Here is a 25,680-nt window from a genome sequence, read left to right as displayed (position 1 = left end):
TTTTCAACTTTGGTATAAACCCAACCCCACTATGTCAAAACTGTGGCCCCAAATCAAAGCATACATCTCTAAGAAGCAATTCTTTTACGATCTGGGGACAAAAGATAAGCTCAACGTTGTTTCCTTCAGGATTCCTCATTATAAATATTATTGTAAATGAGCAGTTAGAATTATTGCTGGCAGTTTTTGCAATATACATTATAAAGGTATCTCATACTCAATAAGTGTATCAAACTTGCTATGTAGACAAAGTTAAAGTACATATATTCTGTACTACTTCATGCTCATACAAGTAGAAGGTAGTGAATGGTGTGTGCTGCAACATTTATGACCTTCTGCTAAGACAAAATTTCATTCTTCAAAAATTTATTGGTCCTTTATAACTGGGAGCTAATTTTGCTTCTTTTATAGCTGTCAACTCCCTATTTATCTTACTGTCTCTAATTTATGGGGCTAGGAAAAATATTCCTCCATTTCAATAAACATGCCTTCCACACAGAAAAAAAAAAGCGCAATATCTCTGTATACTATGACATTTTTGAAACTAATTAAATGTACAGAGAGCCTAAAAAGAAGTCCAGATATTAGCTGATAGGTATAATTTGTTGATGTACTTCAGTGGTGTAAGACAATGAGGTCGACAGAGATTTGAACTGTACTATAAAAGATCAACTTTATGATCTTAGATTTATGAAACAGGAAATATAGAAGCTCTTTGAGATCCGATATTTCCTAAGAAACTAAAGCCAAATAGGGAAGATGTTGGGAGGAAAGACATACAAAAAGTGTTTCCTGAATGAATAGCATTTTGGACTATTATTCATAAATAGTCATAATATCCCTCAAAATACCATCAAGGTGTGTGCCAGAGTATATGATTTATCTTTTAGTTAATTCTACCTACTTTCAAGGCGAAAACCACAACATTAATTTTAAAGAGTCTGTCTATGCAGATGTAACCAATGGGGTACTCCCACAGGTAAGCTAAGGCTGGTTTCCTGAAAGCTCATTCCTCTTAAATGTGTCAAATATAAGGATATATATTATTTATTTGTTATCTCCTTTTGATAGCTATAGAGCATTTTGTCTTTGACTCTTGAGTTTTTTCACTCCAAAGAATACTGAGAGTCCGCCTGCTCCATTCTTGGCTTTGGTGTAACAAACTTTGGATAATGGGTAGAGAAAGCTGAGAGAATCAAGGAGAGAAAAGTGCTTGAAGAAGAAAGGGGGGATTTTTAAAAGTAGGAAAAGAAAAAGGAGGGGGGAGAGGAACTGGATTTCAGGAAAAAACAATTTGAGAGTCAGACAGGCTTTGAGGCCGTTGCAAAAAATGAATTTTAAGAGATATTACAATGATTTCAGAATCTAAACATAATCTAATACACTTTATAGAACTTAAAAATATATTTATAGACAGAAGGAAAATGGCGACTGGCAGGAAGGTAGGGAGGGAGAGAGTGTAAGAGCGCGAGGGAGTGATAGAAGAGTGTGTGGACGTGTGTGGAGTGTGTGTGTATGAGCTAGGGACAGTTAGATTCTGCAGGTCTTCTAAGGAGCTGCTAAACCAGGCAGTCTTAGATGGCGGAGCCCCGCTCCCTGCGTGGACACTCCTGGGCGGCCAGCACGGGCACAGAGACCACGCCATCTTGAGAAACAGAGCTGCTTGAGACTAGGATCCTGGTCTCAGCATCACCCAGTCTGGTCTCAGACAAAAACCAGGACCCTGCAGCCACTGGGGACAGAGACCTGCAACCACAGCTACAGAATCACGGACACCAAGAATCCAGAAATCCCTGTGGCAGATCCGTGAGTAACAGAGCCCATCCCCCTCCCCACAGGCGCGGGCAGCTCCATAGTAACTGATAGACTCACCCCTTGCCCGGGCCTCAGTGCTGCTATGGGAACTGTAGCCTGGAAGTGGGGGAACACCAGGAACTGGTCCTGCACAGCGCAGGCTACAGGTGCCCTGGCCTGGGAGCTAACTAACGCACAAACGCCGGGAAACTTGTCCCGCATAGCGCAGGCCTGGGACCCCGATTCTATGGGCAGGAGGCAGCACCAACCACCAGTGACTTGACTGTGTTTTTTATCACCTGCGCCTGGGATTCCTGATTCCCTGTGCATTCATACTAAGAGCCAGTGACTCCAATTTTTGGTGCATGGGCACACAGGGACCCTGATTCTCAACATGAGGCCACGCGAAGCAACAGAGACTGTGATACTAGATTCTTGGGGAACTCTGACTCCTGGCGCACGCTAAGGGGCTCTGATTTTCTACACACTCCAGGGGGGTCTCTGTTTCAGCATGGTGCAGGCAGGGTCCCTGATTCTAAGGGTGCACATGAGGCCACATTGAACGCTGGTAACACTGACTCTGAGCGTTCCCACCAACCCACCACAACCACACATCTTAGTGTCAGAGCTCTTCAGTGAAACTAGGGTGGGGTGAGGCTCCCACTGCACATGGCCCAGACCAATGCAGCTCGACGTTTGAACCATCTGGAGATAATCAGAATGGGGAGATGACACAACCCCCAGAGGAAAGAAAATGAGGAGTCGCCAGAAAGGAAATTAATGAAATTGAAGCATGCAACATGACAGAAAAATAATTCAGAGTAATGGTTGTACAAGTCATTCACTAGATGGATGAGAAAGTCAACAACCTATGCAAGAATCAGGAAGAAATAAAAAGTGATATAGCTACAATCAAAAACACCATGGAAGGTTTCAAAAATAGACTAGAAGAAGCAGAGGATCGAATTAGTGAGTTAGAAGATAAGGTAGAGAAACAAGCTCAATCTGAACAGCAACTGGAGAGAAAAATTAAAAAGCAGGAGGAGAGCCTGAGGGAGCTTTGGGTCACCATGAAACGAAGTAACATACACATAATAGGGCTGCAAGAAGGACAAGAAAAGCAGCAAGAATTAGAAAATCTATTTGAAGATATAATGACAGAAAACTTCCCTGATATGGGGAAGAAAAAAGTTACACAAGTACAGAGAGTCCCAAGCAAGATGAATCCTAAAAGACCCATACTAAGACACGTCATAATAATGATGGCAAATGTACAAGACAAAGAAAGAATCTTAAAGGCTGCAAGAGAGAGACAGAGAGTTACCTACAAAGGATCCCCCATCAGATTATCAAATGATTTCTCAACAGAAACACATCAAGCTAGAAGGGAATGGAAGGAAGTATACAAAGTGTTGCAAAGCAAAGGACTGGATCCAAGAATACTCTATTCAAAAGACTATCAATCAAAATTGAAGGGGAAATCAGGAGCTTTGCATACAAAAAAAGGCTAAGGGAGTTTATCACTACCAAGCCAGCAATGCAAGAAATGCTAAAGGGAATGCTGTAAAAAGAAAAAATATAAAGGTAAGAAAGAACACAGGCACAAAAATAGAAATGACTACAAGCAAGTACTTTTCAATAATAACTTTAAATGTAAACAGACTAAATGCTCCAATCAAAAGACACTGAGTGGCTGAATGGATAAAAAGACATGACCCATATATTTGCTGTCTACAAGAGACCCACCTCAGAACAAGGGACTCACACAGACTGAAAGTGAAGGGATGGAAAAATATCTTTCAGGAAAATGGAAATGAAAAAAAAGCTGGGGTAGCAATACTTATATTGGACAAAATAAACCTCAAAGTGAAGGCCATAACAAGAGATAAGGAAGGCCACTTCATAATACTAAAGGGATTGATACAATAAGAGGATATAACCCTGATAAACATATATGCACCCAATGCAGGAGCACCCAAATACATTAAAAACCTCCTGGAAAATAACAAGGGAGAGATTAACAACAACACAATCATAGTAGGGGACTTAAACACACCACTGACATCACTGTATAAGTCCTCTAGAAAAAAAAATCAGCAAAGAAACAGCAATCCTAAATGACTCACTAGATCAGATGAACTTAATTGACATCTTCAGAACATTTCACCCCAAAGCCACGGAATATACGTTCTTCTCAAGTGCACATGGGACATTTTCAAAAATAGACCACATATTGGGTCACAAGCAAAGTCTCCCCAAATTCAACAAGATTGAAATCATAAAAAGCATCTTCTCAGATCACAATGGCATTATATTAGACATAAACCACAATAAAAACAATACAAAAAACTCAAACACTTGGAAGCTGAATAACATGTTACTAAATAATGATTGGGTTACCAGTGAGATCAAAGAAGAAATTAAAAACACCCTGGAAACTAGTGACAATAACAGCCCAACAATCCAAAATCTATGGGACATGATGAAAGCAGTCCTGAGAGAGAAGTTTATAGCACTGCACGCCTACCTCAAAAAACAAGAAAAAAATATAGTAAATCATCTAACTCTACAACTCAAAGAATTAGAAAGAGAACAACAAGAAGAGCCCAGAGTGAGCAGAAGGAAAGAGATAATAAAGATCAGAGCAGAAATAAATGACATAGAGACCAAAAATCAATACAAAAGATCAATGAAACCAAGATCTGGTTCTTTGAAAGGATAGACAAGATTGATGAGCTTCTAGCCAGGCTCACCAAGAAGCAAAGAGAGAGGACTCAAATAAAAAAAAATCAGAAATGAAAGAGGCGAAATAACAACAGACCCCCTCAGAAATTCAAAGAATTGTTAAAAAATACTATGAACAACTCTGCTCTAACAAACTAGACAACTTGGAGGAAATGGACATATTCCTAGAAAAATACAACATTCCAAAACTCAATCCAGAAGATTCTAAAAATCTCAATAGGCCAATAACTATGGAAGAAATTGAAGCAGTCATCAAAAAGCTCCCAGCAAACAAAAGCCCGGGGCCAGACGGCTTCACAGGGGAGTTTTAGCAAACATTCAAGGAAGAACTAAAACATATACTCCTCAGACTATTTCAAAAAATTCAAGAGGAAGGAACACTTCCCAGCTCATTCTATGAAGCCAGCATCACCCATACCAAAACCAGATAGAGACAACACAATGAAAGAGAATTATAGGCCAATATCCCTCATGAACATAGATGCCAAAATACTCAACAAAATTCTAGCAAATCAGATCCAGCAATACATCAGAAAGATCATACACCATGACCAAGTAGGATTTACCCCAAGGATGCAAGGATGGTACAATATCCACAAATCAATAAATGTGATACATCACATAAACAAATTGAGAGATAAAAATCACATAGTCATATCAATTGATGCAGAAAAAGCATTTGACAAAATTCAACACCCTTTCTTGATAAAAACTGTCAGCAAGGTAGGAATAGAAGGATCATACCTCAAAATAATAAAAGCCATATATGACAAACCCACAGCCAACATCATAATCAATGGGCAAAAACTAAAACCATTTCCCCTGAGAACAGGAACAAGACAGGGATGCCTCCTCTTACCACTCCTGTTCAACATAGTACTGGAAGTACTAGCCATTGAGATCAGACAAAAAGAAGAAATAAAAGGCATCCAAATTGGAAAAGAAGAAGTAAAACTGTCCTTATTTGCAGATGACATTATACTGTACATAGAAAGCCCTAAAGACTCCATCCAAAAATTATTAGACTTAATAAATGAATTCAGCAATATAGCAGGATACAAAATTAATGCCAAGAAATCTAAGGCATTTCTTTATACCAATAGTGAACTTACAGAAAGGGAGACTAAAAAAGCAATTCCATTTACCATTGCACCAAAAAAATTAAGATACCTAAGAATAAACTTAACTAAGGTGGTAAAAGACTTCTTTGCGAAAAACTACAGGACACTTAAAAAAGAGATAGAGGAAGACATAAACAGATGGAAGAACATACCATGTTCATGGATTGGTAGAATCAACATCATCAAAATGTCCATACTACCCAAATAAATCTATACATTCAATGCAATCCCCATTAAATTACCAACAGCATATTTCACAGATCTAGAACATTTCAAAAATTCATCTGGAATAAAAGAAGACCTCGAATAGCTGCAGCAATCCTGAGAAAGAAGAACAAAGTAGGTGGCATCTCAATACCAGATATCAAGCTGTATTACAAAGCCACTGTTCTTAAAACAGCTTCGTACTGGCACAAGAACAGACATATAGATCAATGGAATAGAATAGAGAACCCAGAAATCGACCTAAACCACTATGCCCAATTAATATTCGACAAAGGAGGCAAGAGCATACAATGGAGTCAAGACAGTCTCTTCAATAAATGGTGTTGAGAAAATTGGACAGATACATGCAAAAGGATGAAACTAGACCACCAACTCACACCATACACAAAAATAAACTCAAAATGGATAAAGGACTTAAACGTAAGACAGGAAACCATAGAAATACTAGAGTAATCCACAGGCAGAGAAATCGCAAACATATGCCAAAGGAATTTCTTCTCTGATACTGTTCCTAGGGCAATGGAAACTAAAGAGAAAATAAACAAATGGGACTACATCAAAATAAAAAGATTTTGCACAGCAAAGGAAACCATCAACAAAACAACATGAAAGCCCACTTCATGGGAGAACGTATTTGCCAATGATATCACTGATAAGGGTTTAATCTCCAACATTTACAGGGAACTCATGCAACTCAACAAAAGGAAGATAAACAATCCAATCAAAAAATGGGCAATGGACCTAAATAGATACTTTTCAAAAGAGGACATAAAGAAGGCCGAAAGACATATGAAAACATGCTCAAAGTCACTAATTATAAGAGAGATGCAAATAAAAATGACAATGCAGTAGCATCTCACACCTGTCAGAATGGCTATCATCAACAAATCAACAAACAACAAGTGTTGGAGAGGATGTGGAGAAAAAGGAGCCCTTCTACACTGCTGGTGGGAATGCAGACTGGTGCAGCCACTATGGAGAACAGTATGGAGTTTCCTCAAAAAAACTAAAAATGGAACTCCCATTTGACCCAGTGATCCCACTTCTAGGAATATATCCCAAGAAACCAGAAACACCAATCAGAAAGGATATATGCACCCCTATGTTCATAGCAGCACAATTTGCCATAGCTAAGATTTGGAAACAGCCTAAGTGCCCATCAGCAGATGAGTGGATTAGAAAGCTGTGGTACATCTACACAATGGAATACTACGCTGCGGTAAAAAAGAAGGAATTCTTGCATTTTTAACAGCATGGATGGAACTGGAGAGCATTATGTTAAGTGAAATAAGCCAGTCAGAGAAAGATAAATACCACATGATCTCACTCATTTGTGAAATATAGAGAACAACATAGACTGATGAACAGGGACAGATCCAAAGACAGAGAAGCATCGATCAGACTATCAATCCCCAGAGGGAAAGTAGGGGAGGGTGGGGGTAAGGGGAAGAGATTAACCAAAGGACTTGTATGCATGCATATAAGCCAAACCAATGGACACAGACAACAGGGGGATGAGAGTATGAGTGCCGGGGGCGGGGGGAGGTTGGGGGTTAATCGGGGGATGAGGACACATTTATAATACCTTAACCAATAAAGAAATTAAAAAAATAATTACAATATACAAGGTGCAGTATATATATATTTATACTGAGTGATGTTTTCTTAAAGCAGTCTATGCTATGCTGAGACCATGTGTGTGCCTGGATTTTTATACAGATAATGTGGATGTATCATGCTGCATTTTCTTCCATATCCTTGATTTTAGAATGTTCCATCAAGAACAGCATATCCTGAATTCTCTTAATCCTGAGAACTATGTTTTCTCTGAAATATAGTTTTAAAAATTATTAAAACTTTAGCCCAGCCAGTGTGACTCAGTGGTTGAGCATCGACTTATGGACCAGGAGGTCAAGGTTCGATTCCCCACATGCCTGGGGTGCAGGCTTGATCACTAGTAGAGGGTGTGCAGGAGGAAGCCGATCAATGATTCTCTCACATCTTTGATGTTTCTATCTCTCTCTCCTTCTCCCTTATTCTCTGAAATCAATAAAAATATATTTTTAAAAAAGTATTAAAATTTTAGATTTTTATTGGGGGAATGGCATTACATTTTCCCATCTTTGTATTTTTATGTATAAAAGTGCTTCAAGCTTATTTGAAAAAATGAATTGTTAAAAGGCAAAGTACAATCTCCATTGAATTAACTCCCATTCTCACTTTTCTAATGTCATCATTATTGACAGTTTTGTTGTATATTCCTGCTCTTTACATATCCCATACTGAAAAAAAAATGAATACTATTTTTAACTCAAACCTAACCTTGCAATTGAACTAACAAGCACAATTCTTTCTATTAGACTGGTTCTAGCGTTCCTTTAAAAGATTGACAATGCACAATCATACATATTGATAATCTTCAGCTTTACTTGGGAAAGCCCCATTTTCTATCAAAACACTTGAAGTATTTTTTTTGTCACCATATTTATGTTTTTACTAGTCAGGATTGACTAGATGATGCTGCACTAACAAACAATTCCATAACAGCATTTATTCCTGACTTACACTATTGTCTGTTGTGGGTCAGCCAAGGCCTCCGCTCATCAGAGTCATTCAGGACCCAATACTATGTGCTTCCACAATCCCAGAGCAGTAGGAAGGGCACACGATAATCTGAACTGTAGTATCTAAACCCCTACCTGGAAGTGAGACACATCACTTCTGCTCCTTTTTCATTGGCCAAAACAGGGTACAAGGCAGTGACTAATTTCAAAAGAGGGGAAATGTATAATTCTGTTGTGTGACAGGAGAGCAGAGTGCTAAAAACTTTGGTGAGCACAATATATGACTCAGTATTTTTTTGGTTCAACTCTCAAGTCTTAACTACTTTTGGTAAGGACCAATATTTTACATTATTGCTTCCTATTTTCACCCTCAAATATGTATTTTTGCTCTACGTGAATATGTTATAGGAGGAGAATTCATAAACTGAACATAAGGTCATTATCAAAAATTTTTTTTATTGACTTGAATTCCAAAACTTAAATTCCCCAAATCTCACGGATTCCCCAAATACGGACATTTAATTCCAATTCTATCTGCATTTTTTAGAGAATTTGCTTTATATATTATCTCATGGAGTTCCTTCCTTTCTGTAATTCTTTATTTCTTTCTTGGGTTAAAAAAGGTAAACAAGACAATTGTAACCAGCATTGGACTCTCAAAGCATGGCATAGGCTTCCTATTTGTTTCGTATAGACCTTAGTAATAATAGATGTTTACTGATTAGTGGTTAAATGCCTGATGTATTTATTTTTAGACCAGGTTTTCATTTTTTCCAATCTAGTTCATGAAGAGCAAAAATCATATGTGAAACAGTCACACTGAACTTGGCCAACAACAAAAGGCTATGGCTGTAGTGCCTGGAAGAATGCTTATTCGTTATTCCCTAGACCAGCATATTTCTCAGCAGAGACAAGAGCATATACTGTAGCCATGGAAAATCTGGGGAACTGGAGCTCTTGAAAATACCATTTATGCTACATCAAACTTGAGCCTACTCAGGCAATGTAAATCTTTCCCATATGTGATGACTGCTGGCTGCCCAGCTTCCAATTCTAAAAGGGACTCATAAACATCCCTAATACTCCTTTGTAATTCCTACCAGGACTCTGCAGCTATCTGTATGCTTACAGTTGAAAAAAACAGTTCTCTAATAACTAGAAAGAGATATTTCACCCTGGGAAGAGGAAAAAATACAACCTTATGATTCAGGTATACATTTAAGACATTTTTATATTCCAGGATAGATTTAAATTTTAATAAAAGCAAATTGTCCTTGAAATTATAGATACAATAATATTAAAGACAGCAAAAGCACTATCAATATTGAATTCTGAATTGTATTCTAAGACTCTCAATGTTCTGGCCCAGGATATAGGTATGGGGATTTTCACAGGCCAAAATCAAGATATATGGTGTGAGAAAGAATGACTTGTGCTGCTACATGGGGAGTAAGGGGCAGTCTGAGAGATCTAAAATGGCCAATGAATTGGTAAATTTCTCAAGGCATTTAGATGACTTAAAACAGTGCTTCTTAAAGTGTGGGCCATGGACCACCTGTCTCATAATCGCCTGGAGTTTTTGTTAAAATACATATTCCAGAGACTCATACCAGGTTAACCGAATCAGAGACTGGGCAAGGACCCAAAATCTGCTTTTTAAAGTTCTTCAGGTGATTTTTGCACCTGCTAAAAAAATCTAAATCCACAGATTTATTGAAAGAAGACAGAAGAAGAGAATATTTTAAATTAAAGCCTTAAAAGACAGGCCAGAAATTCAGGCAATGAAGCAGTCTTACTTGGATCTTAAGACAAGGAGAAGTTAAGAATCTCGTAGTCTTGGAATAGTAAATGCTATACTGTTGGTGGAATAAGACATCAGGAGGGGATTTTAAAGTATCCTAACATCACATCTCAGGCCCAGCAACAGTTCCCATAGGGAATGCATTGAAATCCTGTCACTGGCTTCCCCATTTCCCCTAAGATCTTCCAGTAGTCAACCATGACTACCAGATTTTCAGAGCAGACATACTCCTACAGAACACCTGGCTTTCTCTGATTACCAGTATCTTTAATTTGCTTCCTTCTACTACCACACTGCTAGTTCAGCCCTACCTCACACACTCTAGGATCAGATTTTGGGTTCCCTACTATTACCCGAGTTTTTTTTTTTTTTTTTTTTTTTTTTTTTTTTTTTTTTTTTGCTTTTTCTGGTGTATTTCTATCTAGTATCTAATACCCAGTTGTTTAATGAAACTACATCTTGCTTTCCATTTCAATCTTAAGAAGAGTCCTCTTCTGAACTCGAGCCAATCTGCTGACTGATTTCCCTGAAAATGAAAGCAAAGCCTGTTGCACCTGTTTAGTATACCTGATTTTTGCTTATCATCTTGCTCACCCTGGCTGGTTGGATCTCATTTGCCACATCTTGGTACCCCTGATGTTCACTGCTTCCCCAAATTAAACCACAATGTTGTTAAACCTGTGGGCTTCCATGCCTGGCTTTTCAAAAACGATTTTCATTTAGAGCCTCCATTTGCATATAGTGACAATTTCCCACCCCGCCCATGTATACAAGTCTACTTCTGCATACCACCCCTCTCTGTCTACACACTGTGTAGCAGGAAACTGGGCCACACCCAGTCAGTCGCCAAGTTTGGGCCAAGAAATTCCCCAGATGTCCCAGAGGACTGGTGAAAATCTAAATAGGCCATGAGTTTGGAAAAATCTCACAACAGTAAGATGAGTAAAGAACTTCTCAGGACTTAGATCTTCAGAGGGAAGTTCTTGGCAAGTCCAAATTTAGCCTTTACTCTTTGAGTAAACTGTAAACCCCTCAGAAAGCCAGTAAGTGATTTATTTTTTTCTTTCTGTTTTTGATCTCTTTGGAGTCCATAGACACTGAGCAGATGTTACTTTTTGGGCAGCTTAACTATGCTTTAAGAACATAAGGATCACTCAATACCAATAAGGGCTCGTTTTATAAGGAACTTTTAATCAGGCAACAATCCTTTTGAGCAATTTATCAAAAGTTCAGCATTTGCTCTGTGTCACTTAAGATAACTTCAGTAAGGATTAGAAAGATAGCATATGTTTCTGGTCCTTAGAGATCAGAATATAGATGAAACTGAAACTAAAATATGAAGCTCCATTAAGATGTTGAGAGTAGAGATTCTCCTATAAGATTACTCTTTTCATTCCCTAATCCTCTCACCTCTATGCTCCAGACCTAAACAAGTCAAATCCTACACTTTGTCTTTCTAACCTTGATATTCCTCCTTTCAAAGAAATAGAAGTATAGTTCAGACTTTTGATAAGATTATAAACCATTATTTTTACACTAGCATTTTCCAGAGTAAAACAGATAGTTAAAAAAAAAAAAAGATGGTTATATATATACTAGAGGCCCGGTGCATGAAATTCCTGCACTTGGGGGAAAGGGGTTCCCTCAGCCCAGCCTGTGCCCTCTTGCAGTCCAGGAGCCCTTGGGGGATATCTGACTGACAGCTTAGGCCTGCTACTCCCAGGGAGCAGGCCTAAGCCTGCAGTCAGACATCCTTAGCGCTGCTGCAGAGGCAGGAGAGGCTCCCACCACCGCCGCTGTGTTCACCAGCTGTGAGCCCGGCTTCTGGCTGAGCAAAGTGCACTGACCACCAGGGGGCAGCTCCTGCATTGAGCATCTACCCCCTGGTGGTCAGTGCACATCATAGCAACCGGTCATTCCGCTGTTTAGTCGATTTGTATATTAGCCTTTTATTATATAGGATATCTTATATAGAAGGAAGGAATGAATATTGGTCTACAAAATCCAGTATATAAAATGTAACTTTCTTTCTTTTTTTTTTTTTTAATACTGTTTGATGGCAAAGATGGCAAAAACTTAATCTTGGTTAATCAGGGTCTCCACTTTCTTGGAACCGTATAACCTCAGGGATCTCCAAGGTTCCATGTCTTGGATGGGGGAAAGTGTTCCATCGTCATCATCTTCCACACATGGGCATCTCTGAGATGCTGTTTCCCCTTCCCTGTCTGCTCTTGGACACCAGTCTACAGACTCAGAGACTAAGTCTTCCTTGCTGTGACTCCAACCTCCTCCAGGTTTGGCTCTCACTGTCCCTTCTCTTCCTCTCTTGGCGACATGCAGGGCATGGGGATATGTGGGGAGGCTGTTTTGGACATGTCTGCCTGGATACCCATTTCTAAGGACCTGGCATCAAGCAGAACAGCACTGAAAAATGATTCCTCTATGCACTTCACACAGGAAGTGATTCACAGATTCCTATGCTCTTAGATCTCCCCAGTCTGATCCAATTTTTCAGTTCTGTCTCCCACATGCAGCTCAAGGAGTGGTGCCAAGAGTAGCAGTACATGGGGCCTTTACTCAGAATCCCGTCATCCTGCAAGTGCTCAAGGTTACCTTGTTCCCCCTGATTCTCCCCTCTGGCCCCACTACCATGAGGATCATTATCTGCTCTTAGCAATGGGATAAAGAGATCTGTTTTATTTGGTTGTTGTCATTGTTGTTGTAATTTAAACTTTGGATTCTGAGGCTTAATGGAGTTTAGCCTTTTGAATCTCAATACTGTTTTAAACAAAAACATTCAAAATACTTTTTTTTCCTGAGTCATTCCTTTCTGAGGCAGTATTTTTTGTAAAATAAATGAGATTTGAGCAAATGTAAGGAACAGACTCAGTGCTGACATTCAAGAAATATTTTGAGATGTTTACTCGTGGTTTAAGTTTTTGTCATGTGGAAAGGCTGCTGAAACTCTTGCAAATATGAGCAAGCTAAGAGAAGCAAAGTTTAATAAAACACTAGAATGCTCATCAGCTTTATCTATAATAATAAAAGGGTAATATGCTAATTAGACCAGATGTCCTTCCGGGTGTCATTCTGGACATCCTTCCAGATGAAGCCTGGGCCGGAGGGAAGCCGGTGCCTGCAGCTGGGGGAAGGAAGGCCTACTCTTGCATGAATTTTAGTGCATTGGGCCTCTAGTTATGATATAAAATATATGTAGAGCAGAAACCTGAAGTATTTTACTAAGTGGGAATAAAAGTAAGCTTGTGTTTTTTGCTTCAGTCTTTTTATTTTCCAATGACTGACCAGGTGTCTAGTCTGAAAAGTTGACCAATCCTTTAACATATCCTTGCATGTGAACACCTCAAGCAGGATTCATACCCTTTTGTAACAATAAGACTAGAGAAATATTGGGTCCTCTAATTGGCCATCCAGGTGTCAGGCACTGTGTTAAGCACTGGTCATACAAAAGTGGAAGACAAAGTTCCTGTCCTTACAATGTGGCTGAGCTAAGGAGAGTGGGCCATTGAGGTAAGAAGTTAACATGCAAAGGGATGGGGGCCATGGGAGATACTGTTGGAACAAGGGACAGAGATGGAGCCATGAAGAGCATCCCAGAAAAGGTAATGATTTCCCAAGGACAAGACCCAGGAAGCGGTCTAGGCTGAAAAACCCTCTGCATGTGGCAAAGAACACAAAGGGGAGGCTGCAGAGAAATGCTGAAGCCTAATGTTTATATGAGAAAGTGGCAGTGGAGGTTACAAACCCCAGGGGAGAAAGGGAAATGTTCACTCTTATCAAGTTATTATCCCAAGACGTTTTCTCCCAATCCCTCTCTCTCTCTCTCTCTCTCTCTGTTTATAAGAAATATGGCATTTCATATTATAATGCTGCCATGGCATAATGTTAATATTTTTTGAAATGTGTAAGTATATCTCTGATGCGGAGATTTACTTTACTTCAAAGAACACTGTGGAGCATTGGCAGTGGCACTTTGGGGATGATTGTAAACATTTCATTATTTCATTTGTGATGTATGTCACTCCCATTTCAGGAGCTGAAGAAATTTACTCAAGCAAAAGGCTTTCTCCAGCAAAAGCAGCTCCTATGAATGAAAAAGAGGATGGCCCTGGCTGGTTTGGCTCAGTGGAGAGAGCGTCGGCCTGCAGACTGAAGGGTCCCAGGTTCGATTCTGGTCAAGGGCATGTACCTTGGTTGTGGGCACATCCCCAGTAGGGGGTGTGCAGGAGGCAGCTGATAGATGTTGCTCTCTCATCGATGTTTCTAACTCTCTATCTCTCTCCCTTCCTCTCTGTCAAAAATCAATAAAATATATTTTTAAAAAAAGAAAAAGAGGATGGATCTCTAATATACACACTGGATTCCAATTATGGAGAGAGAAGGAAAGAGGACTTGGGTTTATTTCTATTATAATTGTGAGATTATCAAATGCAATTAATATTCCAACAAGTTGCAGGGATCATTGCAAGGCAGATGTTCATAGAGAGGAAGCATGTTCTAGTCCTGCTCTATGACCATTGATAAGACATTAGCCTACTTTGGACTGCTTGAATCATTAGGAATAAGAGGGGGCTTAATTGCAATATCTTTGAAATCCCATCCAACTCCCCTATTGTCATGATTTATGCAACTTCCATTTACAAGTAATTAATGAGTTGATTAAGGAAATGAAATAAACCACAGAAGCCTTTGATGCTAAGAAAGAACCTAAGTTCTGTGACACAAATAACTTGGCAGTTTCTGGGGAAAAGCATTAGAGCAGGCACTAATAATAGCTTTAAAAAACCATATTGGATACTAAGGCAAATGGTCAGTTTCTCTACTCAAAGAGACAGGCACATGTTGATTTGGAAAAGCTAAATTAACCTATTATTCCAGGATTAAATTACAGTGAAACAATATTCCTGGCATACATTGAAAACCCGTACTCATTACTTTGGAGTATTCCCACTTAAAATTTGACTGTGTTGCTGCATGGGTTCTTAAACTCAAAGAAAAAGCAGCAGCCTACAAATGAAGCAGAGAGCCTGTTGTCAAAAAACCTGGTACCGATTCCTAGCCACTCCACTTATTTGCTTCATGACTACAAGGCTGAGTCAGAAAGAAAAAAAACAGAGAAAACTCATAGAAACATTAAATAAAGAAGTGTTTATTTGCATCATCTATTTGTAGTTATTTAAAAAAAGACAATGCTTTGTTTTACTATTCTTGCTCCCCCTTCTTAAAAGAAAAAAAAAATGGGATAGGAGATGCCTTTGTCTCAAAACAAAATAAAATACCCACTAGCCCTTGTCTGACTAGACTTGCAATTGGACCAAGGTCATTGGTATTACCTGGGTTTAACTTTAGTGTAGACTTCTTCAAAAAGCACATTGAACTCATAAAGAATAAACCAGTCTGTTTAATATTAATTGGATTCTATTTTTTTAGAATGTTAGTAAAATCTAATAAAATGTGATTTTTGAGTATTAAATGAAGGGATGCATTAGGAATGCACAGAGAATTGGGGCTGGCACATACAAGGGTTTGATACATGTTAGCCATTATTGGTACCCTGATTTTATGTTAAAAAATGAAGATTTAGAATTATTAAGTAACTTGCATAGGATGATTACATGTTAAATGTGCCCAACCTAAAATTCAATGCCATAGCCCTTAACCATCTACTAAAGACTCATTGGAATTTTGAGCAAGGCGGTAGCCATTGAATAGAGAAAAGGAATGCCAGAAATATATATTTTGAAATTCTGTAATAATTCTGGTGTACAGGAAGTGAGGAAAAAGATAAAGATGAAGGGCTGGTTTGAGTGCACAAATGATGTTGAGTTCAAAGTACAAGAATACTTAAGACAGCATAGCACAGGGGCTCTGAATGGCATGGGAACTACATAAGGTGGTGGGCTGATATGCAGCCCAGTACCCTGCCGGGCCAAAGGTCCTGATGCATATGCTGCACATCCAGAGGGAGGGGACCTCCATGACAACTCGCACAAAGTGTGAATTAGAAGAGGACTTGCTAAACACAACTCTAGATTGGGCTTTCAGTCGAAACCATGGGTCTGGATGCAATCTTCTGAGGAAGAAAGCGTAAAGGGGGAAAATGAAACAAACACAGACACTCAGAACAAGAACAAGGAGGTGGGAGGAAGACAGGAGCTCTCTGAAGAGAGTGAGGGAAATAGGGGCAGAGCCTTAGGCTATTATAAGATCCCTAATGTCAAGAGACAAGAAGAACATGACAGCAAACTGTGTAAAAGACAGAAGGAGCCAAGATGAGCACAGGGACAAAGAGCTGTTGGATTTAGCAGTTCATTCAGCCATCATTAGCAACTCCTGAGAGGTATTTTCAGTTTTACGGTAGAAATAAATGCCAAACGGCAAAGGGTTATAGAGTCAGAGGGAGGTGAGGAAGCAGGGACAGAAAAATACACATTTTTCTTGGCATCAGGAAGAGAAAGGTTGGATAAAAAAGTTGAGTGTTTGTTTGTAGAGTTGCAGAGGCTTGTATGTTGGGTGTGCATTGAGGAAAAGCAAAAGATGCAAGTAAGAGAATATAATTTCTGAAGCAAGTCCTAGTTTCATCTACATAAATATTTTGTTAAAAAATTCCATGAACAACAGTGGCCCAGGAAATGCTTTAGCAAGTACTCATTAATGAAATGACAGCTGTTTTAAGTGTTCCCATCGCTGCTGTATGTTTATCACCCCTTGTGTAATAAAGACTCTGGCATGGAATCTTGAGTTCTTCCTTTAGTATGAGAACCCTTCCGTTCCCTGAGGATTTTTCAGAGAATAGGGTACATGGTTGACCTCTTACTCAGACAGAAGGAAACTGTGCTTTCACCTCTTGCCCCTGAATAAATTTATCACTCAGTCATTACTTCTGGATGGATTTAGACATTAGACTGAAAGCTGGAATTCTAAGGTCTAGATGAGTAATATTTCTGGACTTATTTTCCTTACTTTGTGAAAAGAGGGGTTTGGACTTGTGAATTTTGAAGTTATTACAGCTCTAAAATAATCAAATGAGCAAAAATAATATGAAAATAAATGGTTCTCCTTATTTTATTATTGACAGAACACACTGAAACAATGTAGATCCTTAACATGTGTTACTATGTACTGTATAGCCATAGAATAGACTATTATGCAGTTGTAAATTTTTTCCAAAGTGTTCTGAATGATATAGAAAAAGTTCCCAATAAAATGTTAAATGAGAGAAGGTAGAATCAAGTATGCAATATTAAGCTAATTTTCTAAAAATAAGATAAAAGAAAAATTGATACCATATTATAGACACAGTCACAGAAAGAAATCTGACAATAGGAGTGAATCCACTACAGGGTGGAATGGGTGACAATAACTTATTTTCCTCTTATATTGTCACCCTTCATAATCATGGTTGTTATATCCCTTATGGGTAATGTAGGGCATTTTACACACGAGGTTTGCAGGAAGGTTGTCTTCAATTCCATTGTATTCAGTTCTACTCATAATGGTTTCAAGTGTGGGAATGGACATACAAGTGCTATCCACCCTGAGGGACTAGCACGTGCTACAGAGAAGAACTCCAGAGGACACCCTTGGTATTAAATGTTGTCAAAAGAATGTGGGTTAGAGAGAGAAGCTGAAGCAAAAGGAAACTGCTCCTTAAGATTATTTTTCTTTTTAGTTAGTTTGGAAAGATATCAGTGTTTACCTAGAACTCTATAACTTACATAATCTTTAAAAATTGCCCTGACTGGTTTGGCTTAGTGGATAGTGTCGGCCTGCGGACCGAAGGTTCCTGGGTTGGATTCCAGTCAAGGGCATGTACCTTGGTTGCGGGCACATCCCCAGTGGGGGGTGTGAAGGAGGCAGCTGATCGATGTTTCTCTCTCATTGATGTTTCTGTCTATCCCTCTCCCTTCCTTGCTGTAAAAAATCAATAAAATATATTTTTTTAAAAAAATTACTCTGTAAAATTTTAAGATGACCAATATCATATTTGTCTGAGCCCAGCTGATGTAGCTCAGTGGTTGAGCATCGACCTATGAACCAGGAAGTCATAGTTCAATTTCTGGCTAGGGCACATGCCTGGTTGCAGGTTCTATCCCCCGTGGAAGGCATGCAGGGGGCAGCAAATCAATGATTCTCTCTCATCATTGATGTTTCTATCTCCCTCTCCTTTCCTCTCTGAAATAATAAAAATCTATTTTAAAAAATTGTCTTAGAATCAGCCATAAGTTTATTCTTCTAATTTCCCCCTATTTTAACCAATAAAACAACAAAAAAAAATTTCCTATATAATACAAGTGTAGTATGCACATTGTCCCCTTGGCCAGGAGTTGTCCGGGAGTTCGACCAGGGGCGGGGCTGGCCGGGGGAAGGGAGGGAGGCACCGGCTGGCAGCCAGAAGCCACTAGGGACCCTATCAGTGCACAAGTTTTGTGCACTGGACCTCTAATAAAATAATAGCAATATCTGCCTGTAGCAAGTGTATTATAAATTCCTTAACACTTTCAGCAAAATATACCAAATAAAAGAATACAGAAAAAAAGCCTGATACTTTCATGTTCTCCAACTCTACTTTTTAAATTATTATTGACTTGCAGGTACTAGATGTTTTTTCTTCATAGCAATTTACAGTTCCAAATTGCTGTTTGCTAAGAGCAACTTCGTAATTTATTAAGTAGCATTGCTTAATGAAGTCTTCATGTTTTAGCATGACCCAGCAGTGAACTAATACTTCAGTAATAACAAACACTTCAGTAATAAAATATGAAGTATAAAACACATAATTTTAGTATACTTTTTTCATTAATGCCCTTTTAATTTAAGGATTGCATTCAACAAAAATGTATTGCATGACTTAGATGCACAAAAAGAACTTTGGTCTTCAATCACATCACCTCTTAAATTGTCCAAAATACCAATTCAGTACATTAAACAAAGGTATTTCATATAATGGGACAGACCTGAGTCATTTTGAACATATTTTCTGAGAGGTTATAACTGAAAATGTGCTAAATGTGGATTTTTATGAGAACAACGCAATTATCTTTCCCTGTTCAACATTTTCAGAAACATCCATAGCTTCTCTCACCTGTCCACACCTCCAGCATTCAACTTGACAGCCCCTGGGAAACCATAAATCTTGCTCACTGAATTCTGGTTCATAAGTGGGTAGGTTCTGAGGGTTTGGGTGAATGCTTATCAGGTTGTGTTAAGAAGGACCTTAATTTATGTCAGAGGTTTCTTCCTTTTCTATTTTTAAAAATCATTTTGTGAACAGCAATGTGTATTCATAATGGCACTGAGTTTTCAGGAGGTTTATGTTTAGGCCTGTGGTAGTATAGTTCTGATTATAAAATACATGCTCCTTCATATGTCAAATTCTAATTAGGTATGGATGTGAAAATTAAGTTTTGATTAAACTGAAAGACTCAGTCAAGTAAAGAAAAACTTTATTGCATTATCTCAAAATATATATTTTTATTTCTAAGGAGCTGTGTTTTAATTGGAATAAGATTTTATTTTAAAATAACTCGTATTATCTCTTATTCCATTTAACAGAAACTACAGGGAGTAAAAATAAGTGAAATCTCTAGCTTTTAGATTAGATAACACTTCCAAACATATGTAGACTCTAAATTTATTGCTGCAGACAAAACACAGTCCCTAATTCATTATTTAAAACAGAAAGTTGCCATGTGCACCACAATAGGCTTTAACAGCCAGAAATAATTTCTACAATGACTATGTGAAATGTATATTTAAAAAAATTACTTAAGCCAAGCCCTAGCTAGCTTGGCTCAGTGGATAGTCATCAGCCTGTGGACAGAAGGGTCCCAGGTTTGATTCCAGTCAAGGACACATATTTCAGTTGCAGGCTTAATCCTGGGCCCTGGCAACCAATTGATGTGTCTCTCTCACATGGATGTTTCTTTCTCTCTCTGTCGCTCCCCCTCCCTCCCATTCTCTCTAAAAATCAATGGGAAAATATCCTTGTGTGAGGATTAACAACAACAACATATATATATATCCTATATAATAAAAGGCTAATATGCAAATAGACTGAATGGCAGAACAACCAAACAACCAAACAACTGGTCGCTATGATGTGCGCTAACCACCATGGGGAGTGCATGGGACATGGTGGGCATCGGCCACAGTGTGATGGTGGAGCAGGTGAGTGGGGGCACCAGACCAAGGCAGGGCGCCAGTCGCTGTCATCGGGGCGAGCCTCTGGTGGTTACTGAAAATTCTTTGCTCCCACGTGCCACAGTCCCACCCGGTTCTTGCACCTGCTGCTGGTGCTGGCCCCGCTCACACCCTCTGCCGGTACTGGAGCCGCAGCTCGCACCTGCTGCTGGTGCCTGGCACCAGTCCCAATTGCTCGGTGCCATTGCGGGTGAGAGTGGCGGCTGCTGGCCCTGATCACCCCTGAGGGCTTCTCCACCTCCCCCTACTCCTGAGGGGCTATCGGGGCAGCAGCTGCCACTTGCACCTGCTGATGGCTCCAGCCCCAATCATGTCCCACCTTCAGCAGATGGGAGTGGGGCCAGCGCTGTCAGGGCGAGGAGTGGTGGCAGCAGGAGCAGGGCTGCTGGCAGACAGGTGATCGGGGGTCACAGCAGAAGGGCCAGGCGGGGTCGTAGACGATGGGCCAAGACTGGCCCCTGTGCCTGCTGCAGCCTCAGGGCCCGCAGTTCCTTTCAAGATGCACAAATTCTTGCACTGGGCCCCTAATTTGAAAAATAAAAAATAACAAGCCCAAAGGGCCTCTAACACAGAAGGCCTCACAACATATTTCTGAAGCTGTATGATCAAGTAATTACCAATAGACTCTAATTAAATTAAAGTTGGGATTTAGAATTATCCTGGACTCACTTGATGGTTTCATGTATTTGTCTAATATATGCAGTTTTTTTCTTGTGTAGAGTGGGATTAATAAATGTGACTTCCAGCATTATCAAGATCATTGAGAAACTAGTGATTCCTTCTGTTCTGAAATGCACAACATAAGATATATTAAATATAAGGAAACTTATATGGTACTACTAAGTTCAATGTACACAGTTTATAAAATTGCTTTATGGTATTTTTAGTTTAAAAGAAATTACTTACAAGTAAGGAAACCATTAAAGAAATCAAGATATCATTGAGAAAATTAGCCTTGCATTATTTTTTTCCCTAAGGCATAATCTCCATACAGGGGAATTATACAGACTAGAGGATAAATATTTTTCCTTTTCTCTCTTCCCTACAAAGTATTATTATGCGATTTCCCAGCCACGTATGCATGTGAACAGCACATGCCTGAAGTGAATGGGATTAAAATAAAATACTTACTACTTGATTAATACTAAGTCTGCCCCTTGGGGCTTGATTAGTCATTGAACCCTTAACATATACCTCCAATAACTTTATAAAAAGGAGAAGAACCAGAATTTTCTGTATTAGATGCAGCAATGCCTTACTTCTCCCAAAACCATATCCATGGCAACTTCTACTACAGAACACAAGTAAGAACTTGGACATAAACCAAAAGTCTCCTGAGCACCTAAAATAGATGTCGCTCTGTCTATGCACTTTGGTACATGCATTTTTCTCATAAAAAAATCTCATGGGCCATTGGAGAATGTTATTGTCTCTCATTCCACATATACTATTTTATAAACCTTTTTACTGGTTTTCTTGTACACAGCACAAAATAAATAATAATTATACAGGGGTAGTTGAGATTGAAAGGAGTTTTTTGAGGAATGCAAACTGTCCACACTGATAAAAAACAACAGCAACAACAAAGTCACACTTCCCTATGGATGGTTTGCACAAGAGAAAAAAATGTCCTATAAACATAATACAAGAATTTTGAAAAGCACTGTGATTATTAGGTCTTTTGACATAAGAAGTAATAGCCTTAGACACCACAGAATAGGCCCCCAAAGTACATTTCATTATAGAATAGTTCCACAATATACACAAGGAGAATGCTAAGTAATTCAGAAAACAATGAATTAAATTTAGTTCCCTCTAGAGAGAGATCAAAATATAGAGTGGATCTCAGAAAGTTAACTATCCCAAAATAACCAAGCTTTCTTTCTAAAGCTTTTGGATTTTTAGTGGTAAACTTGTAAGCTTTCACTTTTTTTTTTTTGCAAAGGCCACCTATGTAGAACTCCTTAAGTGTCTCTATTATTTGTCTTTTGATCAGCAGCAAATGGTATAAATCCGCTATCTGGTTCTCTGGGAAAAGAGTGACACCTTGGATGACAGGGTGGAGCCCCTCCTGCCCCCTGCACTGCCACTGTGGGCTATCCCCCTTTGCTCCCAGAGCCCCTCCAGAGTTCAGCGATTTGAAGTCTTATTGCAAATGCCACTCTTCTTAGGAATGTGGTTCCTTTTAAGCGGATGAGCTTAAGTAAGACAAATTTCATTTAAAAAAGAAAAGGCAGGCTTACCATTTTTAAAAAAATAAATGGGAATAAAAGGAAGGAAGGGTTAAAATTAACAATTAAATATAAAAGCAAACTAGAGGTCAAAACCCCAATTCAAAAATGTATGTTTCCCAGGTCAGACCCATGAAGCTAAGATGGGGTCAGTTTGCCTCCACTAAGTCTGTTCAAGTACCTGGAGCACCCCTGCCCTAGTCCTCTTATCTGATTGGCTCTATGTCGGTTCTACACTTCAAGTTGAAGATGCATTAATCTATCCCTCCCCTTTAGCCGAGAACATTCTGTACATTCTGTAATGTTAAAGCATCTCCCTCTTTATCCCACACAAACAATAAGTACAGAAACTTCCCATGACAAGAAGCAACAGAAGAACAAAGCTCAACTCTGCTTTAAAATAAAATAGCAACAAAGATCATTTGGCTCCTGAAAACAAAGCCTAACAAAATGAAGTAAAATCCCAGTAGCTTCACTTAATCAACAACCACAAAACACCGTAGTTAGAAAAGCAGAGCTATCTTAAAGAGAGCACTTTCTCTCAGAAGAGAGGTAAGGTGTAGGAAAAAGGTCAAATGACCACGGAATACTTGTGCCCAGAAACAAATGACCCCTGAAGGAGATTTCAGTGCGTAAAAAACAGTACCTTATAAGTAACTGGTCTTGTCTACTCACAGCTGTTCCCAGTGCCGGCTCTTGTTTAACTGTCTACTGCCTTCAGTTTAAAGTTTATTCTGTTGGCAGAAAAGTACAGAGCTTGTCTGGAAAATGCTGTTTGGACATAAATCATTCCTTTTAAAGCGGTGGTGGCCGTATTCAGGCTTTCTTGTAGAGGGGGTTATAAACTCTTCCTGTAGCTAGTTTTCTTCCTCCTCCTTTCCTTCAGACTTACTCAGTATCCTCCTATCCCATATATTGGAGAAAGAGACAGAGAGAGGAGAGGGAAAAAAAAAAAAAAAAAAAAAAAAGAACCACTAGGAAATATACCTTAAATAATGTAGTAATTGAGCACTTAGAAAAAAAAAACAAAAAAATAAAAATCAATGAGAGACATAGAAAGTACATCAGAGTCTTAAATATATTTAGTCCTAATGACCTCATTTTATAAATAAGGAAACTGATGTCTAGAGAAAATAGAATCTGAGCAAGGTCACTCACATAGCTAATTAGTGCCACAGCTAACAATAGAGGCAGGGTGTTACAACTCTCAATTCAATCTCTTCCCACCACATTAGTTAACTGAGGGGGAATGGTTTGCCTTTTTCCTCTGTATCCTTGTATACTACCCAAATGAGCTGGCAGGGAGCAGTAACACAATTTATAATATAAGAACCATCTGTTCCAAGAGAAAATATTTATCTCTGTTTTAAAATTAATACTGAGAGTTTCCCTATAATGTTTCATTTCTTTGTATACTTATGCTATAATCTTTTTCTTTGCTGATTTTCCAGAATATTTGTTGTTGTTGATTATTTATTTATTTTTGTTTTTCAATTACAGTTTACATTCAATATTATTTGGTATTGGTTTCGGGTGTATGGTACAGTGGTTAGGAAATCATGTACTTTCCAGGATATTTTTATGTCTTGGGAGTTGTCACTTTTCAGGGGACAACTGTCCCCTATCCCCACAGTCCTTAACGAGGACTACTTCTAGAAGACATGTTGCTAGGAGAGGTGTTACAGCAAGTCTTTAACATTTCTACGCAATACCAGTGATATTGTTACATGGCTCTTGAGCTAGAAACATATTACTATTTCCATAAATGCCTACTTCCAATTTTCAAGTTTTTTTTTAATCACACATATAAATTAATTCTGATTATTACTGATTATATATTCTGTTAAATGAAGAGAAGCAGCATAATAATTTTTATTTGCTGTATTTCAAATTAAATGCCCTATTTATATATAAAAATTTATTTCCTCTAATTGAAGGGGGATTGTCTTTATTTTTTTAATTTTTATTTTTTTTAATATATTTTATTGATTTTTTACAGAGAGGAAGGGAGAGGGATAGAGAGTTAGAAACATCAATGAGAGAGAAACATCGATCAGCTGCCTCCTGCACACTCCCCAGTGGGGATGTGCCCGCAACCAAGGTACATGCCCTTGGCCGGAATTGAACCTGGGACCCTTGAATCTGCAGGCCGATGCTCTATCCACTGAGCCAAACTGGTTAGGGCAAGGGGGATTGTCTTTAAATAATTTTTTAAAGTTTTCCTTTCTGAAATGTATTCATTCACTCACTCATTCATTCACTTATTTCATAAATTGAGAATTTATAAACTTACCTCATCTTTCCATTGTGGAATATAATAACTGACAAGCAATAACTTTTTAAGAGAAGTGCGTATTTTTTAAAGAAAATCAAAGGGTTTAGATAGGAAATAAGGCCAATTTTCTATAACTACCTTTTTATTCATTCTCACACTTTAAGTATGTGCTCAAAGTTTATTTATATCCTATTTATTGAGTTGCTCACTCACATCAATGTACATCCCCAGGTGAGATAAACCAAAATATGAAGTGGCCCAGATTGAAATTGCTCTGGTCACTACTAACCTTTCTACCTGATTTAGTTCCTTAAAATATTAAAATCCAAAATCTGAGAGTAATTACCATTTACATTAATCCATAACACTAATATGTCAAATATGACAGGAGTTTGGCACACTGATAGATATTACTTGGCTTTACTAAAAGTATTCTGTATTTTTCTTTTACTTCTTAAACTTTACTTTTGACTTGAACATTTGCCTTTTGTCCATTAAGAGGAGCAGGAAGGAAATATGAATAAAACCTTGAAAGAGATGCTGACTGTGAGGAGACACATGGAGATTTAGATGGCATGAGTCAGGATGATTCAGGGTTGGTGAGTGGACACAGGAAGGAAGGTGTAAGGAGGAGTCATGTACCAGCAGGTTTTTTAGAACAGAAGTGGGCTGAACCACAGACAATAGATTATAGGTATTGAAT

The 25,680-nt window shown here is 38.6% G+C and overlaps 1 protein-coding gene across 10 annotated transcripts in view; it reads right to left on the bottom strand.

The window, feature by feature from the left end:
• Window positions 1-25,680, bottom strand: part of ARHGAP24 (Rho GTPase activating protein 24) — a 472,122-nt gene that overhangs the window by 177,925 nt on the left and 268,517 nt on the right. Inside the window, exon 1 of one of the 10 annotated variants that reach the window (XM_036338674.1) lies at window positions 23,349-23,617. The exons of the other annotated variants lie outside the window; for them this stretch is intronic. The gene's annotated coding sequence lies outside the window, so the exon portion shown is untranslated. Of the gene's footprint in view, window positions 1-23,348; window positions 23,618-25,680 lie in introns of those variants that run through there. 10 annotated transcript variants of the gene reach the window in all.

This window comes from Myotis myotis, unplaced genomic scaffold, assembly GCF_014108235.1.
Source record: "Myotis myotis isolate mMyoMyo1 unplaced genomic scaffold, mMyoMyo1.p scaffold_m19_p_1, whole genome shotgun sequence".
NCBI lineage: Eukaryota > Metazoa > Chordata > Mammalia > Chiroptera > Vespertilionidae > Myotis > Myotis myotis.
Note: the sequence above shows the minus strand (reverse complement) of the source record. Positions and strands in the feature narration are given on the sequence as shown.